General features: G+C 46.4%; 1 long non-coding RNA gene across 2 annotated transcripts in view; it reads right to left on the minus strand.

Moving 5' to 3' along the window:
* Positions 1–2,988: 2,988 nt before the first annotated feature.
* LOC105522448 overlaps positions 2,989–17,501 on the minus strand; it is a 38,864-nt gene continuing 24,351 nt past the window's right edge. Inside the window, exons 2-3 of one of the 2 annotated variants that reach the window (XR_001003447.1) lie at positions 10,999–11,086; positions 2,989–3,274 (exon numbers count right to left, since the gene is read on the minus strand). This is a non-coding gene — a long non-coding RNA (uncharacterized LOC105522448). Of the gene's footprint in view, positions 3,275–8,985; positions 9,263–10,998; positions 11,087–17,501 lie in introns of those variants that run through there. The other variant, XR_001003448.1, reaches the window with a different exon arrangement.

Raw genomic sequence — 17,501 nt, forward strand, 5'->3', positions numbered from 1 at the left:
TGTAGTCCCAGCTACTTGGGAGGCTGAGGTAGGAAAATGACTTGAGTCCAGCAGGTGGGAGGTTGCAGTGAGCCAATATTGCACCATACACTCTAGCCTGGGTTACAGAGCCAGACCTTATCTCAAATAAATCTACAGATAGGCAATAAATTTAAAATTACATGAATTTGTTGACATTCCTGTCTCCAAAATGGAACCCAATTCACCTCTCCTTACGTGGGGCTGGACTTAGGAACTCCTAATAAATAGAATACTTCTAATAAACTTCTAATAAATAGAAGTGACAAGGTGTGTCTTCTGAAGCTAGATCATAAAAGGCATTGTGTGACTTCCTCCTTGTGTTCTCTCTTGGATCACTTGCTCTGGGAGAAGCCGGCCGCCATGTTGTGAGGACACTCAAGCAGTCCTTTGGGGAAACCTCCATGGTGAGGAGCTGAGGCCTCCTACCCTCAGCCATGTGAGTGAGTTTGGAAGTAGATCCTCTAGTCTCAGTTGAGCCTCTGGATGATGCAGCCCTGGCCAGCATCTTGACTGTACCCTCAGGAGAGTCCCTGAGCCAGAACCACTCAGCTAAATCACTTGCAAATTCCTGGCCCAAAGAAACTGACATAATAAACGTGTATTTTTTTTAAGCCATTAAGTTTTCTAGCAATTTGTTATATAGAAATAGACAGTATAGCAACTTCCTATGTTATTCTTATAACATTTATGACATTTATATTCAAATAATTAACTGTAGAACACATGGTTTGAAAATGTCTGTTGCAGTCCCTGCTGTGCCCTCAGGGTCCTGACCTGGTAAATGCTTATAGAACTGAGCGTCATGCTGGGAGACAGTGATACGCCAGGCAACATAGACACCTGAAGCCCATCATTTCTAATATGCCTCTCCTCGATAGACAAAATTATTTTCTGTCACCATCATGCAACAGTTACTGTTTGAATTCAGTAAAATATCTCTTGTATACACTAATATTTGCACGGATGGAACAAAACATGACATGTCTCAGTTCGTTTTGCTATTTTAGTTATAAAATTAAAACTCCAAATGGTCACAAGGCAGAATTAAAGTAATTCAAATTCTGTCTTCATAATGACTGTGCTATTGTTTATTTTGAATCTACTAAACACAGTTAATATGTAATATGCAATGCCACAGGGGATGGGGACCTGAACTCCACACCAAGTGAGCCCTAGTGATTCAGAATCTTGGCAGACTTCCTCTTCACATGAACATGTGCTGCTGGCTCCCTGAGTGCTGGGGGTGACTCTACCACGGGGACTTCTCCAAATTAACGTCCACATTGAAGACTATTTGTTTAGAGGACAAGTCATTTAATGTGCTAATCTGAAGCGATATTATTAAAACTCAACAGTCACTGTGGCAATTGTCTAGAAATTAGGCCAACAAAGAGATTGAGGGGGAGACATATGTTATCCCTGGCATCGTGTAGAATCGCACGTGGCAAGAATGAAGAGCAGATTGACTTTGAGTTGGTGTTATTGTTTTAAAACTCTCTACAGGCGACACACTCCCGATCACACCCTGTCCGACCCCGAAGTTAGACAGGTTCCCGCCCTTTGGGAGGACCAAGGAAAGATGGATCCATTTGTGAGCTATGAGCAAGACACTGTGCTGGGCTGGGCACCTACCTTTTTTTTTTTTTTTTTTTTGAGACGGAGTCTTGCTCTGTCCCCTAGACTGGAGTGCAATGGCGTGATCTCAGCTCACTGCAACCTCCACCTCCCGGGTTCCCACCATTCTCCTGCCTCAGCCTTCTGAGTAGCTGCGACTACAAGCACCTGCCACCACACCTGGTTTTTTTAATTATTTTTTTATTTTTAGTAGAGATGGGGTGGGCACCTGCTTTTAATGAACAGGGCTGGCATCAGCCACATCTAGTGATTTTTGTGGCATTCTTGTAGACATACTCAAGGACAGTGGTCCGGGTAGCAGTTCCTCTGGGATAACACTGGCCCCCCCCAATGACAGCCCAGGGTGGAGTAGGTCCATCCTCCGATCCAGCTGTAGTTCTGCAGCTCCTACTGCTCTGATGGAGCCTGGGCCCCAAACGGCGGAGCCCTCCTGGAGCAGGGCATGGGCTTGTGAAAGACACTTTGGATCTTGTCAGGTTATAGCTCCATTTCCCACGCACAGGTTTTAAAATGTATTTAAATATTTCAAATAGTCTCTAAATTTTTTAGAATTCATAAATCTGGAATAGTAACAAGACCATAAAAGAAAAAGCCCGCTCCCAACCAGTAGGAAACAGAACTGATGTTATTTGTGTGTTTATCATTTATTTCCATTTCCCACCTGGATAGTCCCCGGAGATTTGGTTTCTCGTTTCCTGGAGAATCTAAAGACAGAAAGCAGAAATCCGTGTTAAATAATCTTTACCCTACACCTGTTCAAACTACCGGCAAGACACTAGTCATTTGTCCTGATGCACAGACATCAATCCAGGGGACATGAAATTTTAACTATCAATAAATATTCCGACATCCGCACACATGAAGCATCTAATTCCAGCATCAAAACGCAGATGAGCACGAATAGATATTTGGATTTATGGCAAAAGGAGTCTCATCTGGAAACCCCTCCCAGGAAGGTCTGGCAGGCTGGGTGTAAGGAATTTGGGACGACGCCTGCATTTCTTCTGCCCATTTCTACCAAGTCGGTCCTGTAATCCTGTTTAATTAATAACAAACATTGCAGGATTTTTCCCCCTCCATTTGAATTATGTTTGAAATGTGACAGCTGGATGCTTCTTATAAAAATGCTTTGAAAAATGAACCGTGTCAGAAATGAGTGATTTATCATCACTCAGAATGCTGGCAGGGGAAATCTCAGAAGAGGGGAGAATTCATGTTGCTTCCTGCCGGCATTTCTGCTACAGAACCGGTCCGATTTGTTTTCTTCCTGTGCTCATGCATGGGGCAGCTTTTGCATGAGGCATTCCCCTCACTCGTTTTGTGTCTTTTTTTCTTTCTCCCAGGATCTGGCCAGGCCTTTGGAGGCCAGACCTCCTTGATGGCACAGCGGCAGGCAGAGGGAGGAAGGAGAGCCTCTGGGTCTTCGGGGCACTCCCTACGGTGTGCACCAGCCACCAGCCAACGTCAAAGGTCAGGAGAAAGGAGCTCTTGTGGTCTGGATGACTTCAAATGAGCTGCATCACACTGTGAAACGTTCAGTCTGCTGAGCTTCCAGGCCAAGGTTCCTGATCAGATTCTGTTCAATCACAAGGTACAGCTCTGCCATCCATAATCTGCTCTGTTAGGAATGTAAGCAATTGAGCACTTTGCTATGGATCATACTTTCTTTTTTTTGAGACAGAATCTCGCTCTGTCGCCCAGGCTGGAGTGCAGTGGCACAATCTTGGCTCACTGCAAGCTCCGCCTCCCAGGTTTGTGCCATTCTCCTGCCTCAGCCTCCTGAGTAGCTGGGACTACAGGCGCCTGCCACCATGCCCGGCTAATTTTTTGTATTTTTAGTAGAGACAGGGTTTCACTGTGTTAGCCAGGATGGTCTCGATCTCCTGACCTCATGATCCACCTGCCTCGGCCTCCCAAAGTGCTAGGATTACAGGCCTGAGCCACCACGCCCGGCCCTGGATAATGCCCTGTTCTAAGATCTTTATATGCACAATCGCACTTGATTTTCACAAAAGTTGGTATTCATTGCGTCCCCATTTTGCAGATGAGACAACTAAGATACACACACAATAAGCAAGAGGCCAAAGCCAGGAAAGTAACCCAAACAGTCCGATTCCAGAACCCAGACTCTGAGTAATTTCACTGTATTATTATTATTAATAAAACTGGGTGTGGTAGCTCATGCCTGTAATTGCAGCACTTTGGGAGGCTGACACAGGAGGATCACTTGAGTCCAGGAGCTCACGTCCAGCTGGGCAACGTAGTGAAACCCCATTGCTACAAAACACGTAGCCAAGGATCTCCATGCCTGTGGTCCCAGCCTCGGGAGGCTGAGGTTGGAGGATCACCTGAGTCCAGGAGGTTGAGGCTGTAGTGAGCCATGACTGTGCCACTGTACTACAGCCTGGGCAACAGAGGAAGGACCCATCTCAAAAATACTAGTCTTTCTCAGCACTCAATACCAAGTGATGTGCCGAGCCCTGCATAGACAACTGCATCTTTTGCTCTTATATGATTGAGATCGTTGTCCTTCTTTGACTGCTGAGGGAACTCAGGTTACCAGAGTGAAGTCAGTTGTCTAAGGAAAGTCTTGAACCAACACGAGGACCCAGGTCCTCCCAGACCCACAGCTCATTTTCAAAGTACTTACTTGGTGTCACTCTGCTCGACTGACATAACAGATGGGTGGTGGGGGCTGCGGTCTTGGTGGTGAGCTCTCTGGAGACCCACCCTTTGGAACAACATAGATGCTCCAGTTTCAGATTTCTCACATCCAGTGTCTGTTCTGGGTTTTGTCCCCTTTGCTGCATTTAAGTAGCCCTAGCAGAGAAAGCCACAGAATGGTGATGTGAAAACAGCTGTGTGCCCCGTTCCTCTCCATCACCCGACAGATGGTTTCCAATCAGGAAGAAAAGCTGGCCCATAGTAGATGCTGGAGAGTATGTGGGGCAGAGGGAGCGCTCATGCCCTGCTGATGCAAATGCAGGTTGATCCGGCCTTGGAGCAACTGGGCAGTACCCGGTGAAGTTGAACCTGTGTGCCCCCACGACCCAGAAATTCCATGAGTACATGTAGACCAGGAGACACGCATGGCAGACTCATGGTTTGTAATTGGTAAACAGTGGGAGACAACTCCATGTCCATCGATGGGGGAAGGTGGACCAGGTACGGTGCATTCGTAAGATAGACTTCTACGGGCAATTGAAATGGATAGACTAGATGTGCATCGATAACACAGGTAATTATAAAAAATTTCAATGTCGAGTGACACAAAACAAGTTCTAGGAATCTCAAAGCAGCCCAAACTATAACAATATTCTAGATTGTTCATGGGTACACCTATAAGAGGGAAGAGACACATCCCCAACTCAAGAGAGGGGAGAGGGGCTGACGTTGCATGTGGGGCTGAAAGGGACTTCACTTGATCTGTGATGTTTTGTTCACTATATATATATTATTTATTTATTTTCTATTTATTTAATTTTGAGATGGAGTCTCGCTGCATTGCCAGGCTGGAGTGCAGTGGTGCAATCTCAGCTCACTGCAACCTCCACCTCCTCAGTTCCAGCGATTCTCCTGCATCAGCCTCCCGAGTAGCTGGGACTACAGGCACGCACCACCACGCCCACCTAATTTTTGTATTTTTAGCAGAGATGGGATTTCACCACATTTGCCAGGATGGTCTCGATCTCTTGACCTCGTGATCCACCTGCCTCGGCCTCCCAAAGTGTTGGGATTACAGGTGTGAGCCACTGAGTCTGGCCCACTTTATATTTTTGTAAATATAAATATATGAAATGCTGGGTGTGGTGGCTCCTGCCTGTAATCCCAGCACTTTGGGAGGCTGAGGCAGGAGGACCACTTGAGCCCCGGAGTTGAAGACCAGCCTGAGTACATAGTGGGAACCTGTCTCTACCAAAAAAAAAAAAAAAAAAAAAAAACGCCAAAAAAAAAAAAAAAAACAACTCAGCCGGGTATGGTGGTGTGCACCTGTGGTCCCAGCTACTTGGGAGGATTGCTTGAGCCCAGGAGACCCATGTTGCCGTGAGCTGTGATCGCACTGCTGCACTCCAGCCTGAGTGACAGAACGAGACCCTGTCTCAAAAACGAAAACAAAAACCCAAAGACAGAAAATGTTGGCATTTGTCAATTTTGGGTGGTGAGAACCTGGGAATGTGTTCTGTTATTCTCTGCACTTTTCTGTGTTTTGAACATTTCTAAAAAAAATAAAATAACCCATGTGAAACTACATACTGAATTTCTATGGTCCTCTTCTCCCGTGAATAGTGAATCTGTTTTGGAGTGGGTCTGGTGGCAGAAGGGGGCTGAAGCCAACTCCTTGAACAAGTGAATTTCGTGCTGTGGCAGGAAATTCCGGCTGTGGCACAGAGGGAAAGCAGAGAACTGGCTGTGTTTGCAGTTGCATCTAGACCTTTTTTAAAAAAATCTGGACATTGTAGGCAATATTGATTAACATATACACAGAGGCATGGGCGGGGGGGTGCGGAGAAAGCACATCAATCAATAAATGCATTTCTTCTGTTCCTGACCTTAGATAATATGTGCTGATTAAGGGGCATGTCACTTGTTTTTAAAACCAGTGTTAAATATTAATTACGAATCATATGGCTTGACCCCAGCAGAGGCCACTGTGCCCCCTCCTTTGGGGCTCTCCCAGAGCTCTGAAAGCAGCCCACCCTCCTCTGCCACCGAGAAACCAGGCAGATTTACATTAGGAATCACTATGATTCTTGTTCTTTCTACGGTGGTTACTGTGGACAAGACAATTATGGAAACAGAATTCATTGTTCGAACAGGCTGAGCTCATAATATTAGTGTGGATTTAAAAAAAATCATTTCTTGGCCAGAAATTAAAAATAGCTCATTCTCTCCCCCGCCCACCCCTCTCTTTCTCTTGCCAGATTTAGAATCGGAGGAATCTTGATAGTTTCCCTCCTAGTTAGTATTCCTGAGGCAACTCGCATTTGCAACAGTGTTGAGAATCATTTTATTTTAAACACCAGTTCTTTCCACTATTCCTGCGAGGGAGTTCCAAGTTATTAGCTGAGTTTTAAATACAAGGAGATGGGAGTGGAGAGGCTTGGGGCCTCTCGCAGGGACCAGGTCAGAGAAGTCTGCATGCTCAAGGAGAGTGGAATTTCAGTCCCTTCTCATCAGCTGCCTTTTCATCTGTCCTCAGTGTGTTCTCTGCCACTTTAGCATGTAAAAGATTTCAATGACCGGCTGGGCACGGTGGCTCACACCTGTAATCCCAGCACTTTGGGGGGGCCGAGGCGGGTGGATCACAAGGTCGGGAGTTTGAGACTAGCTTGACCAACATGGTGAAACATCGTCTCTACTAAATACACAAAAATTAGCCAGACACGGAACACACCTATAATTTCAGCTACTCTGGAGGCTGAGGCAGGAGAATCGCTTGAACCCGGGAGGTAGAGATTGCAGTGAGCCGAGATCATGCCACTGCACTCTAGCCTGGGTGACAAAGCAAGACTCTGTCTCAAAAAAAAAAAGGATTTCAATGACCATTTTTTTCAAATGCACATGGAAGCGGAACCCCCTGGAGCAGCCCCAGCCAGGAGCTGAACTCAGGAGTCCCAATGCCCTGTCTGTGGTTCTTGCAAGTCTTCTCCTCTGCACTGGGTTAAATGCTGTCCTCTCCCAAATTCTTATCTACTTGGAACCTCAGAATAAGATCTTGTTTGGACAAAAGGTTTAATTGCAGGTACAATGAGCTAAGACAAGGTCATGCTGGTCACAGCCTCACATTCCAGGGCCACCTCTTGCAATTCCTACCCCTCTCTTGGTTTGATTTCTCCAAAAGCTGTTTCCTAAACCTCTGCTTCTCAAACATTAATAAGCACATGGGTCACCTGTGCATTGGCAGTTTTTTTCTTTTTTTGAAATGGAGTCTTACTCTGGCACCAAAGCTAGAGTACAGTGGTACCATCTTGGCTCACTGAAACCTCTGCCTCTCGGGTTCAAGCGATTCTCCTGTTTCAGCCTCCTAAGTAGCTAGAACTATAAGTGTGTGCCACCACACCTGGCTGCTTTTTGTATTTTTAGTAGAGATGGGGTTTCACCATGTTGGCCAGGCTGGTCTCGAACTCCTGACCTCAAGTGATCTGCCCACTCTGGCCTCCCAAAGTGCTGGGATTACAGATGTGAGCCACCGCACCCTTAGCAGTTTCTGATACTACAGGTCTGGGTGGCCTCATTCTGCACTTCTCACAAGCCCCCAGGTGACGCCAGGCAACTGGTCTGGGGACCTTACTTTGAGTAGCCTGGGTCTCACCATCACCTGTGACTCTAGCCCTGGCCCATTAGTGACTTCCTGGCTTCTGGGCTCACCTCCATCAAATCAACAGGTTGCTAACACCACCTGATGTCCTCAGAGCAAAGCACCTATTGATGGCCGGTGATGGAGCAGGCAAGCACTTCGGGCTCGGGGAGTTTAAGCTCTTTTATTGCCATGACTTTTATGTCCTCTCTGCATTTGAGAGCCTTGCAACTTCATTAGTGTACAGAGCACTGCTGAAAGAGTTCCTTGGTGGCCCCTCAGACCTTTTGATAAGCAAACATTGTGAATGTAATCATCAGGTTACCACCACTAAAAATGATATTATAATTAGAGATGATGCAAGCTGCCTGAACCCTTGATGAACACGCTGCTTTTGTTTGGAACTGTTGTTAAATGAGTAAGTAGGTATTTTTCTTGCAAAGCAATGTTCTTCCTGCTTAGATGCTTTTCTATTTTTTTTGAGACGGAGTCTTGCTCTGTCGCCAGGCTGGAGTGCAGTGGCATGATCTCTGCTCACTGCAACCTCCGCCTCCCAGGTTCCAGCGATTCTCCTGCCTCAGCCTCCTGAGTAGCTGGGACTACAGGCGCGCGACCACGACCAGCTAAATTTTTGTATTTTTAAGAGAGACGGGTTTTGCCATGTTGGCTAGGATGGTCTCGATCTCCTGACCTTATGATCTGCCCATCTCAGCCCTTAGCTGATCTTTCTATAAGCTTTTCCTATGATCTTACTTGCTTTCTTCCTAGAAGATCTTTCTACAAGTCTGTTCTATTCTGCTGAAGTCATTCATTTTGCTTGTAACATTGCTAGTGGTGTCCAGGGGATATCTTTATGTTTAAGGGCTGGGGGACGATGTTAGAAGCTATGATACAACTAGGAAATTATAAGAGGAAATAATTACTACAAGAGAAGAAATATCACACTTGTCTACACTAATGCACTTGACTGTCAAACAAAGAGATCTTTAAGATGATGCAGCACGCACCACGCAGGAGAAAAATTAGCAGGAAAAACATGGCTACAATTTGTTCTGAATCACACCTCTTATAGAAGGGATTGCATTCTGCTTTGTAATCATTTACTAAGAAAGTTGTTTGCAAATTAGAGAGGAAGGATTCAGGCTATGGAAATCAGCTCCAGGTCAGGTGTTGTGGTGTTGCCAGGGTTTGGGTTCTACAAAAAGAGTCTCACCCAGTTCGCACCCAGTGTGAAACAGATTCAAGGCACAATTTAGACAGAAGGTGAAAAGGAGATCCTCAATCTGGCATGGGCTGAATATTTGATACCTCCAAAGTCAAAAATAAGAACAACCATAAGAAGAAAAGCAATAATAGCCCTAGCAGAGTAATTTCACTGGGCCCTAATACACCCCGCGGGATAGTTTGTATTGTATTTTAGAGCTGGGAAAACAAGCTCGGAAAGGATATCTTCATGAGGTTGCTTAACTCATATGGGCAGACTTTTTTTTTTTTTTTTAATTTTTTTATTTTTTGAGGTAGGGTCCTGCTCTGTCGCCCAGGCTGGAGTGCAGTGGCGCGATCTCGGCTCGCTACAACCTCTGCCTCCTGGCCTCAAGCGATTCTCCTGCCTCAGCCTCCCAAGTAGCTGAGACTACAGGTGCATGTGTCCACACCTGGGTAATTTTTGTTTTCTAAATTTTTTTTTTTTTTTTTATTGGTAGAGACTGGGTTTGGTCATCTTTCCCAGGCTGGTCTCAAACTCCTGGGCTTAAGTTATCCTCCCACCTCAGCCTCCCAAAGTGCTGGGATGACAGGCATGAGCCACTGCGCCCAGCCTAGAGCTTTCTCTCTCACATGTGCCTCTATTCAGGATTCTACCCTAGTTTTGGAGAAATGGATTCACATTCTGAGCAGTAAAGTTAAAACCAAGGATCTCATTCATGAATGTTATGTCACCTACAATTATTGCCAGGTTCTCCTTAATGTCATGTGTAGGCTGCCCAATATTTGATGCTCAAAACATATTTTAGGGAGGAGAAAAGGAGAAAAAAGAAGACAGGAAGACAGAACTGGAGAGACAGGAAGTGAGTTGTTTGATGAGGTTGACCTACATTGGTGAGAATACAGCATGGGTGACTTCAAGCTTTCCCTTCACTAATTTCAGGATGCTTTTTTTGAGATGGAGTTTTGCTCTTGTCACCCAGGCTGGAGTGCAATGGCAAAATCTTGGCTCACTGCAACCTGTGCCTCCCGGGTTCAAGCAATTCTCCTGCCTCAGCCTCCCAAGTAGCTGGGAGTACAGGTGCTCACCACCATGCCCGGGTAATTTTTGTATTTTTAATAGAGACGTGGTTTCACCATGTTGATCAAGCTGTTCTCCAACTCCTGACCTCAGGTGATCCACCCACCTCGGCCTCCCAAAGTGCTGGGATTACAGGTATGAGCCACCATACCCGGCCTTTTTTTTTTTTTCTTTGTGACAGTCTCACTTTGTTGCCCAGGCTGGAGTACAGTGGCACGATCTCAGCTCACTGCAACGTCTGCCACCCAGGTTCAAGTGATTCTCCTTCCTCAGCCTCCCGGGTAGCTGAGATTACAGTTCCCTGCCACCAAGCCCGGCTGATTTTTGTATTATTAGTGGAGACAGGTTTCACTACGTTGTCCAGGCTGGTCTTGAACTCCTGACCTCAGGTGATCTGCCCACCTCGGCCTCCCAAAGTGCTGGGATTCCAGGCATGAGCCACCGCACCTGGCCTTTTTGTTGTTTTGAGACAAGGTCTCACTCTGTCACCCAGGCTGGAGCGCAGTGGCTCAATTATAGCTCACTGCAGCCTTAACCCCCTGGGCTCAAGCAATCCTCCTGCCTCAGCCTCCTGAGTAGTTGGAACTACAGGCATGCACCACCATGCCCAGCTAATTTTTTTTTTTTTGCTGTTGTTGTTATTTTGCAGAGATGTAGTGGTCTTGCTATGTTTCCTAGTGTATTAGTCTGTTCTTGCATTGCTATAAAGAACTACCTGAGATTGGGTAATTTATAAATAAAAGAGGTTTAATTGACTCACCGTTCCACAGACTATACAGGAAGCATGGCTGGGGAAGGCCTCAGGAAACTCACAATCATGGTGGAAGGCAAGGGCGGAGCAAACACGTCTTAGGTGGCCGGAGGAGGAGGAAGAGAAAGAGTGGGAGATGCTACATAAACAACCAGATCTCATGAGAACTCACTCAGTATCACGAGAACAGCAAGGGAGACGTCCTCTCCCATGATCCAATCACCTCCCATCAGGCCCCACCTGTAGCATTGGCGCTAACAAGTCAGCACGAGGTTTGGGTGGGAACACAGATGCAAACCATATCACCCAGGCTGGAGTTGAACCCTGGGCTCAAGCAATTCTCGTGCCTTGGCCTCCCAAAGTGTTGGGATTACAGGCGTGAGCCACTGCACCAGGCCAGGATCTCCCTTCTTCTCACAAGGAGTGTCTATTCCCAAACCCAGTGCTGACCCTGTGGCCCGGCTCATGAAATGCTCCAACACCCACCCACCTTCCAAGCCAGGACCAGGGGAGCTTCCCGGCTCATTGCTCTCCCAACACACACACATTTCAGCCACCAAGCCCTGGCTCCAAACTTGTCCCTTCACTTTATCCCAGATGCAACACCTGCAAGCGGCAGCCGTCCATTGATCCCGACAAAAAACCTGAGGGAGGCATTGATTTCTCCCAATCTGCACCAGCCACAGACCAGATTCAGCTGAAACTGGCATCAGCTGGGCGGGATCTTCTTGAGTGGCTCCTTTTGCCTAATGGGCAGGGTCCACACAGCCTAGCAGGTTTCATCAGGATTGCCACAACCAGGCCCTGTGGATATCAGAAGCCTTTCCTAGTCTCACTGGCCAGTCTCTGGACCAGCCCTGGTCTCCCAACCACAACGCTTCCTCCTGCATCACCTTTGTGGGTGCCCTTGACAGACGTCTGCACCTTCCCCACCATGTACTTGCAACCTCCCTCCTCTGAGAAGCCCTCAGACCTCACTCTGGCCTGCAGCGGGGGGCTGTGGCTCCTCTAGGCCCCCAGGGCTCCTGCAGCGGCCCCTCTCCTGTTGCAGTCCCCACCTCACCGTGCTCCACTTGCTCCTTTCCAAGCCTCTTGTTCCCATGGCCCTGTGAGTGCCAGGAAGGATGACACACGTCTCCCATCTCTCCCCACCCCGGCCAAGACTCTGCCCCACAAACAGGCCTGATGTTTTCACACACCTGGGAATTGCTTTAATCTGAAATGCTAAGACTTTGCAGACACGGGAATGACTGCCAGGAAGAAAGGAGTTTACACTCACTGACCTCTGAAAACAGGAGGCAGCCCAGGCAGGGCTGTAGGGGGAAGCACCTGGGTGGGCCAGGAGTCAGAGAGATAGGAGACTAGTGGGGCTGTCCCCTCATTCAGATAACGCTCCAATCAGGAAACCACCATTATTAAAATCCCCTTGTTTATTTCACTTTGCTAAGCCTTACTTGCATGCATCGTGGTATCTTTCAGATATCATTTCCCCATTTGCTTATGTCACAGAGTTCGCTCATTACAGGCGAGGAAGAAAACATTCCCAATGAGTGCAGACACACGTGCCCTCTATTGTGTTCATCCCGGGCTATTTAATTATTCAATCAATTACTAATTAATTATCATAAATTAATTATTAATTAATTATCATGAATTAATTATTAATTAATACTAAATAATTGTTGATTAATTATTACTAAATAATTATTAATAACCTAATCATTTAATTAGGTTATTGGGGTTCTCTGTTTTTGTCTTTTTTGTTGTTTTTTGTGTTGAGACAGGGTCTCTGTCAACCAGGCCGAAGTGCAGTGGCACAATCACAGCTCACTGCAGCCTCGACCTCCCTGGTCTCAAGGATCCTCCCACCTCAGCCTCTCAAGTAGCTGGGACTACACGTGTGCACCACCACACCCAGCTAATTATTTTGTTTTTTTTTTTTTTTTCGTAGAGACAGGATTTGTCCATGTTGCTCAGTCTTCTGGTCTCGAACTCCTGAGCTCAAGCAATCTGCCCCGCTCGGTATTGGTGTTTTAAATGCTCAATGTTATGCAAAAATGCTTGGTGGATTGTCATACGGGGGTTGGAGACAACTTAAGTAATTTTTGGAAATTGCTGAGGGTGTTTGAATGGGTTAGGCATGCAGTTTGGTATTTCCCCCCCAATACAATGAAACATGGTATCTCATTATTCAAAAGCGTTGTCCTACTTGTGACATGTTTCAAGGAGCAGGTTGGGTTGATTTTTCACTCACCAATCCAGCAGTAGAGTTTCAATTCATTATTTTAAACTGCTACATAGTATTCTATACTATGGATATGTCTATATAAATCCAGCTACTCTATAGATGAAAATGTACTCTATTTGTTTCTATTTTCCCCCACTCCAAACAATACTATACCATCCTTGGTTGTTGCTTTTTCCTCCACTACAAACCATGCAGTAAAACTCATTCATTTCCCGGCCAGGCACAGTGGCTCACGCCTGTAATCCCAGCACTTGGGGAGGCTGAGGTGGGAGGATCACCTGAGGTCAGGAGTTCAAGACCAGCCTGGCTACCATGGTAAAACCCTGTCTCTATTAAAAATACAAAAATTAGCCAGGTGCAGTGGCGTGCGCCTATAATCCCAGCTACTCGGGAGGTTGAGGCAGGAGAATTGCTTGAATCTGGGAGGCACAGGTTGCAGTGAGCTGAGATCGTGCCACTGCACTCCAGCCTGTGCGACAGAGTGAGCCTTTGTCTAAAAAAAAAAAAAAAAAAGAATCATTCATTTTCCTTGTCCCAAACAGTGCTACAATAAATATCCTCCTCTATGTTTTTCATGCGTCGTTGGTTTTACTTGTGTAGGATAGATTCCCAAAAGTGAGGTTTCTTGCTCAAAGAGCATGCATTTTAAATTTTAATAGACATTGTAAGGTTAATTTGTGTAAAGTTTAAAGCAGTTCACACTCATGAACAAGGAATGTGAGTACCCAGTTTCGCATATTCTTGTGGCATTGCAAGTTACCGTTCTTTTCATTTTCTAGACTAATAGATGAAAAATAGTATCCCATAATTAATTCGCACTTCCTTGACTGTTTGTGAGGCTGAGAAACTCTTTCTAAGCCCAAAAGGCAATGTTGATGTCCCCTTCTGTGAACTGTCTGTTTATATCTTCTTGGACTATTTTTCTCTAAAGTCTCGGTTTTCTCATCCATAAAATGGGGAAATGAGAGTATGTATCTTGCGGGAGTCATGAAGATTTAATGAGTCATTGGCCATAAAGAGCTCTGCAAAGCAGCTTGCAACAGAGAAAACATTATCATTGTCATTACATGCTGGGTGCCAGACACATGGTGGCTATCAAATCTTTTATCATTTTTCTCCTTCCTCCCTTCTGTGTGTGTGTGTGTATGTGTGTGTATATATGTGTGTGTGTGTGTGTGTGTGTGTGTGTGTGTATGTTCTCCATACAGAGGTTTGGGTGGGAAAGAAAAAGGCCCAGTTAAGATAAGAGAAAGACCACATCTTGGGCTGGCTGGAGGCCGGAGCCAGCCAGGACCATACAGGGGCAGTGGAAATTGTCAGGAGCTAAGGCTGGGAAACGCAAAGGCGGAGTCACTTTGGCAGGAGTGGTTTTGGGGGTTGAGAAAAGAGGGTCTGGGCTGGGCGCAGTGGCTCCTGTCTGTAATCCCAGCAATTTGGGAGGCCGAGGCAGGCGGGGAGCTTGAGCTTACCAGTTCAAGACCAGCCTGGCCAACAGGGTGAAACCCCATCTCTACTAAAGAAAAAAAAAAATACAAAAATTAGCTGGGTGTGGTGGCACGTGCCTGTAGTCCCAGCTACTTGGGAGGCTGAGGCAGGAGAATTGCTTGAATCTGGGAGTTGGAGGCTGCAGTGAGCCGAGATCACACCTTGCACCACTGCACTCTAGCCTGGGCGATAGAGCAAGACTCCATTGAAAGAAAGGGAGGAAGGGAGGAAGGGAGGAAGGAAGGGAGGAAGGGAGGAAGGAAGGAAGGAAGGGAGGGAGGGAGGGAGGGAGGGAGGGAAGAATGGAAGGATAGAGGGAGGGAGGGAAGGAAAGTGGGTCTGATCTTGAGTCTTAACCATGGGAATAGTGAGGATGGACCACCTCCCGTGTTCCCAGCACTTTGCCTGGACAACACCCCAGTGATACGGGACTGATCATTTCTCTCCACCTTACGGCTCAGAGGGGCTAAGCGATTTGTCCAAGGTTGCACAGCATGTGAACGGCAGGGCAGAAATGCAAACCCAGGGTTTTCTGACCCCCAACCCCCGCACGCTCCACTACCCCATCTTAAGAGATTGCCTGGCTTCTAAGCAGCTCTACCCTTTGGCGGAGGAACCTCTGAACACCTAGGTCAGGCCATGAAGCCCGACCGTTGGCATTTCTAGATTTCTCTGCTAGAATTTTCGGAAGAAAGTTGGAAGCCCCCAGAGTCATTGTGCAGCCTTTTGCATTTCTATATCAAGTCGGAGATGCATTTGTTACCACACTAATTAGAGCAGAAATGAACTGAAATGCTGAGTTTTAGCAGAGAGCGGATCGGCTGCAGGTGTCAGTAATTAGCGAAAAACGAGTCATTTGATGTTTGTAGACACACAGCCTTCTCAACTTCGATTCAAAAATAAACTTCGTGGGCACATTGTTCTGAATCACTCCTGCTAATGCATGTGTCTATCTTAATGTGGCAATTCAGTATAAATATTTTAAATAAATCAGTAACGTTGCTTTTCAGTGGCAGTACACACATGACATTTTCTGTACAAAAATGGAGTAAGGATAAAATATTTTTAGTAAGATCGGCAGAAACCTGAAAAACAGCCACACAGAAATTACTGTTTCCTTGCTCTTGCTTTTTTTTCCTCTCTCTTTCTTTTGGTTTCTTGGAGTATAAATAATTCACCTTCAATATCCTGTCCTGAGCAGGGAATGAGCAAATAAAATAAACAGAATACTGGTGAGTACCTGTAGGGTTTGGAAATGGCATTAAAAATCCCCCTTAAACTAGACATTCTCCTGTTAGTTCACTGCTTGGGAACAGCCTGAGTTCTGAGGTGGGTGGAGTAAAAAGGAAACTTACACAGAGGTAGATGGAGCTGTGTCTTCTAAAGCAAAATCTATTTCCTTATCAAACTGGGTAAGTTGGCCAATTATGAGATACAAGAGCATCTGTGTGTAGAGCAGGTGGGAACGGAAGCCTGGAAATTATTTTTCCTCATGAACAGCAGTTGTGTGCACGTTGGTGTGTGTGTGTGATGTGTATGTTTGTGTGTGTGCATTTTAAGGCTTAGGATCAGTGCTTGCATTAACCGTAGCCCAACAGGGGACGTCCCCACCATGCAAAATGGAATACAAGTGTCTCACTCTCTCCTTTTTTTTAGAGACAGGGTCTCACTCTGTTTCCCAGGCTAGAGTGCAGTGGTGCAATCAGTCACAGCTCTCTGCAGCCTCAAATTCCTGGGCTCAAATGATTCTCCCGCCTCAGCCTCCCAAGTAGCTGGGACTATAGGGGCACACCACCATGCCCTGCTGATTTTTAAAATTTTTTGTAGAGGTGAGGTCTTGCCTGTGGTGCCCAGGCTGGAGTGCAGTGGTGCGATCGTGGCTCACTGCAGCCTCAAACCCCTGGCCTCAAGTGATCCTCCTGCCTCAGCCTCCTAAAGGGCTGGGACTACAGATATGAGCCCCTGCATCCTGCCTGGTGTCTCACTCTTGAGCAAGAGAGGTACCCGGCCCCTCCCACCCCCTGGCTTGGTTCTAGAGCATCCTGCTGCTCTGTCTCTGAAGCATCCGTCTGCACATGAACAGGTCTTGGGTTGACCAGGGTGGGTTGTAGGAGGAGACTCTCCTATGGCCTGTGAAAAGGTGAGGAGACTCTGGCCCCAGCCAGCCTGACAGCTTTTGTGCTCAGAAGTTGGCTGGTCAGTGATGTAGGAAGAGTTGACTCAACACATTCTCCTCCACACCTTGGCATCCTTGAGGTTGACTAGTTGAATAGATTGAAACAAAGTGAATGGGTTTAAGTCCATGAATTCATGATTCGCAAAAAAAGAAGAAAAAAAAAATCCCTCATTGGTCACCTTTAGAGGATAGCAGGATACCCCCTCATTATTTTGAAAACTGGTCAGTAAAAGGGAACAAAATTTAAGCATTTATCCTACCTTTTGTATGGCAATGATACATCAGCGTGACCAAATGGTTGATAAGGGGAAGGTCCTTGTTATAGAAGTATTCTAGCTAATTAAGGAAGAGGAATGTAGAATTTGAATGTCAGCATTTTACATGTCCTAATGAACTAACGGATCTAAGCAATGACCATTAAAGACCGTGAACAACCTCTAAAAACGACACAAACCAAGGACTCTGTGCCCCCCGGTGGAAGGACAGGACACTACACTATGAAATATTCTTGCCGGCCGGGCGCGGTGGCTCAAGCCTGTAATCCCAGCACTTTGGGAGGCCGAGACAGGCGGATCACGAGGTCAGGAGATCGAGACCATCCTG

This window comes from Colobus angolensis, unplaced genomic scaffold (assembly GCF_000951035.1).
Source record: "Colobus angolensis palliatus isolate OR3802 unplaced genomic scaffold, Cang.pa_1.0 Scaffold43, whole genome shotgun sequence".
Classification (NCBI taxonomy): domain Eukaryota; kingdom Metazoa; phylum Chordata; class Mammalia; order Primates; family Cercopithecidae; genus Colobus; species Colobus angolensis.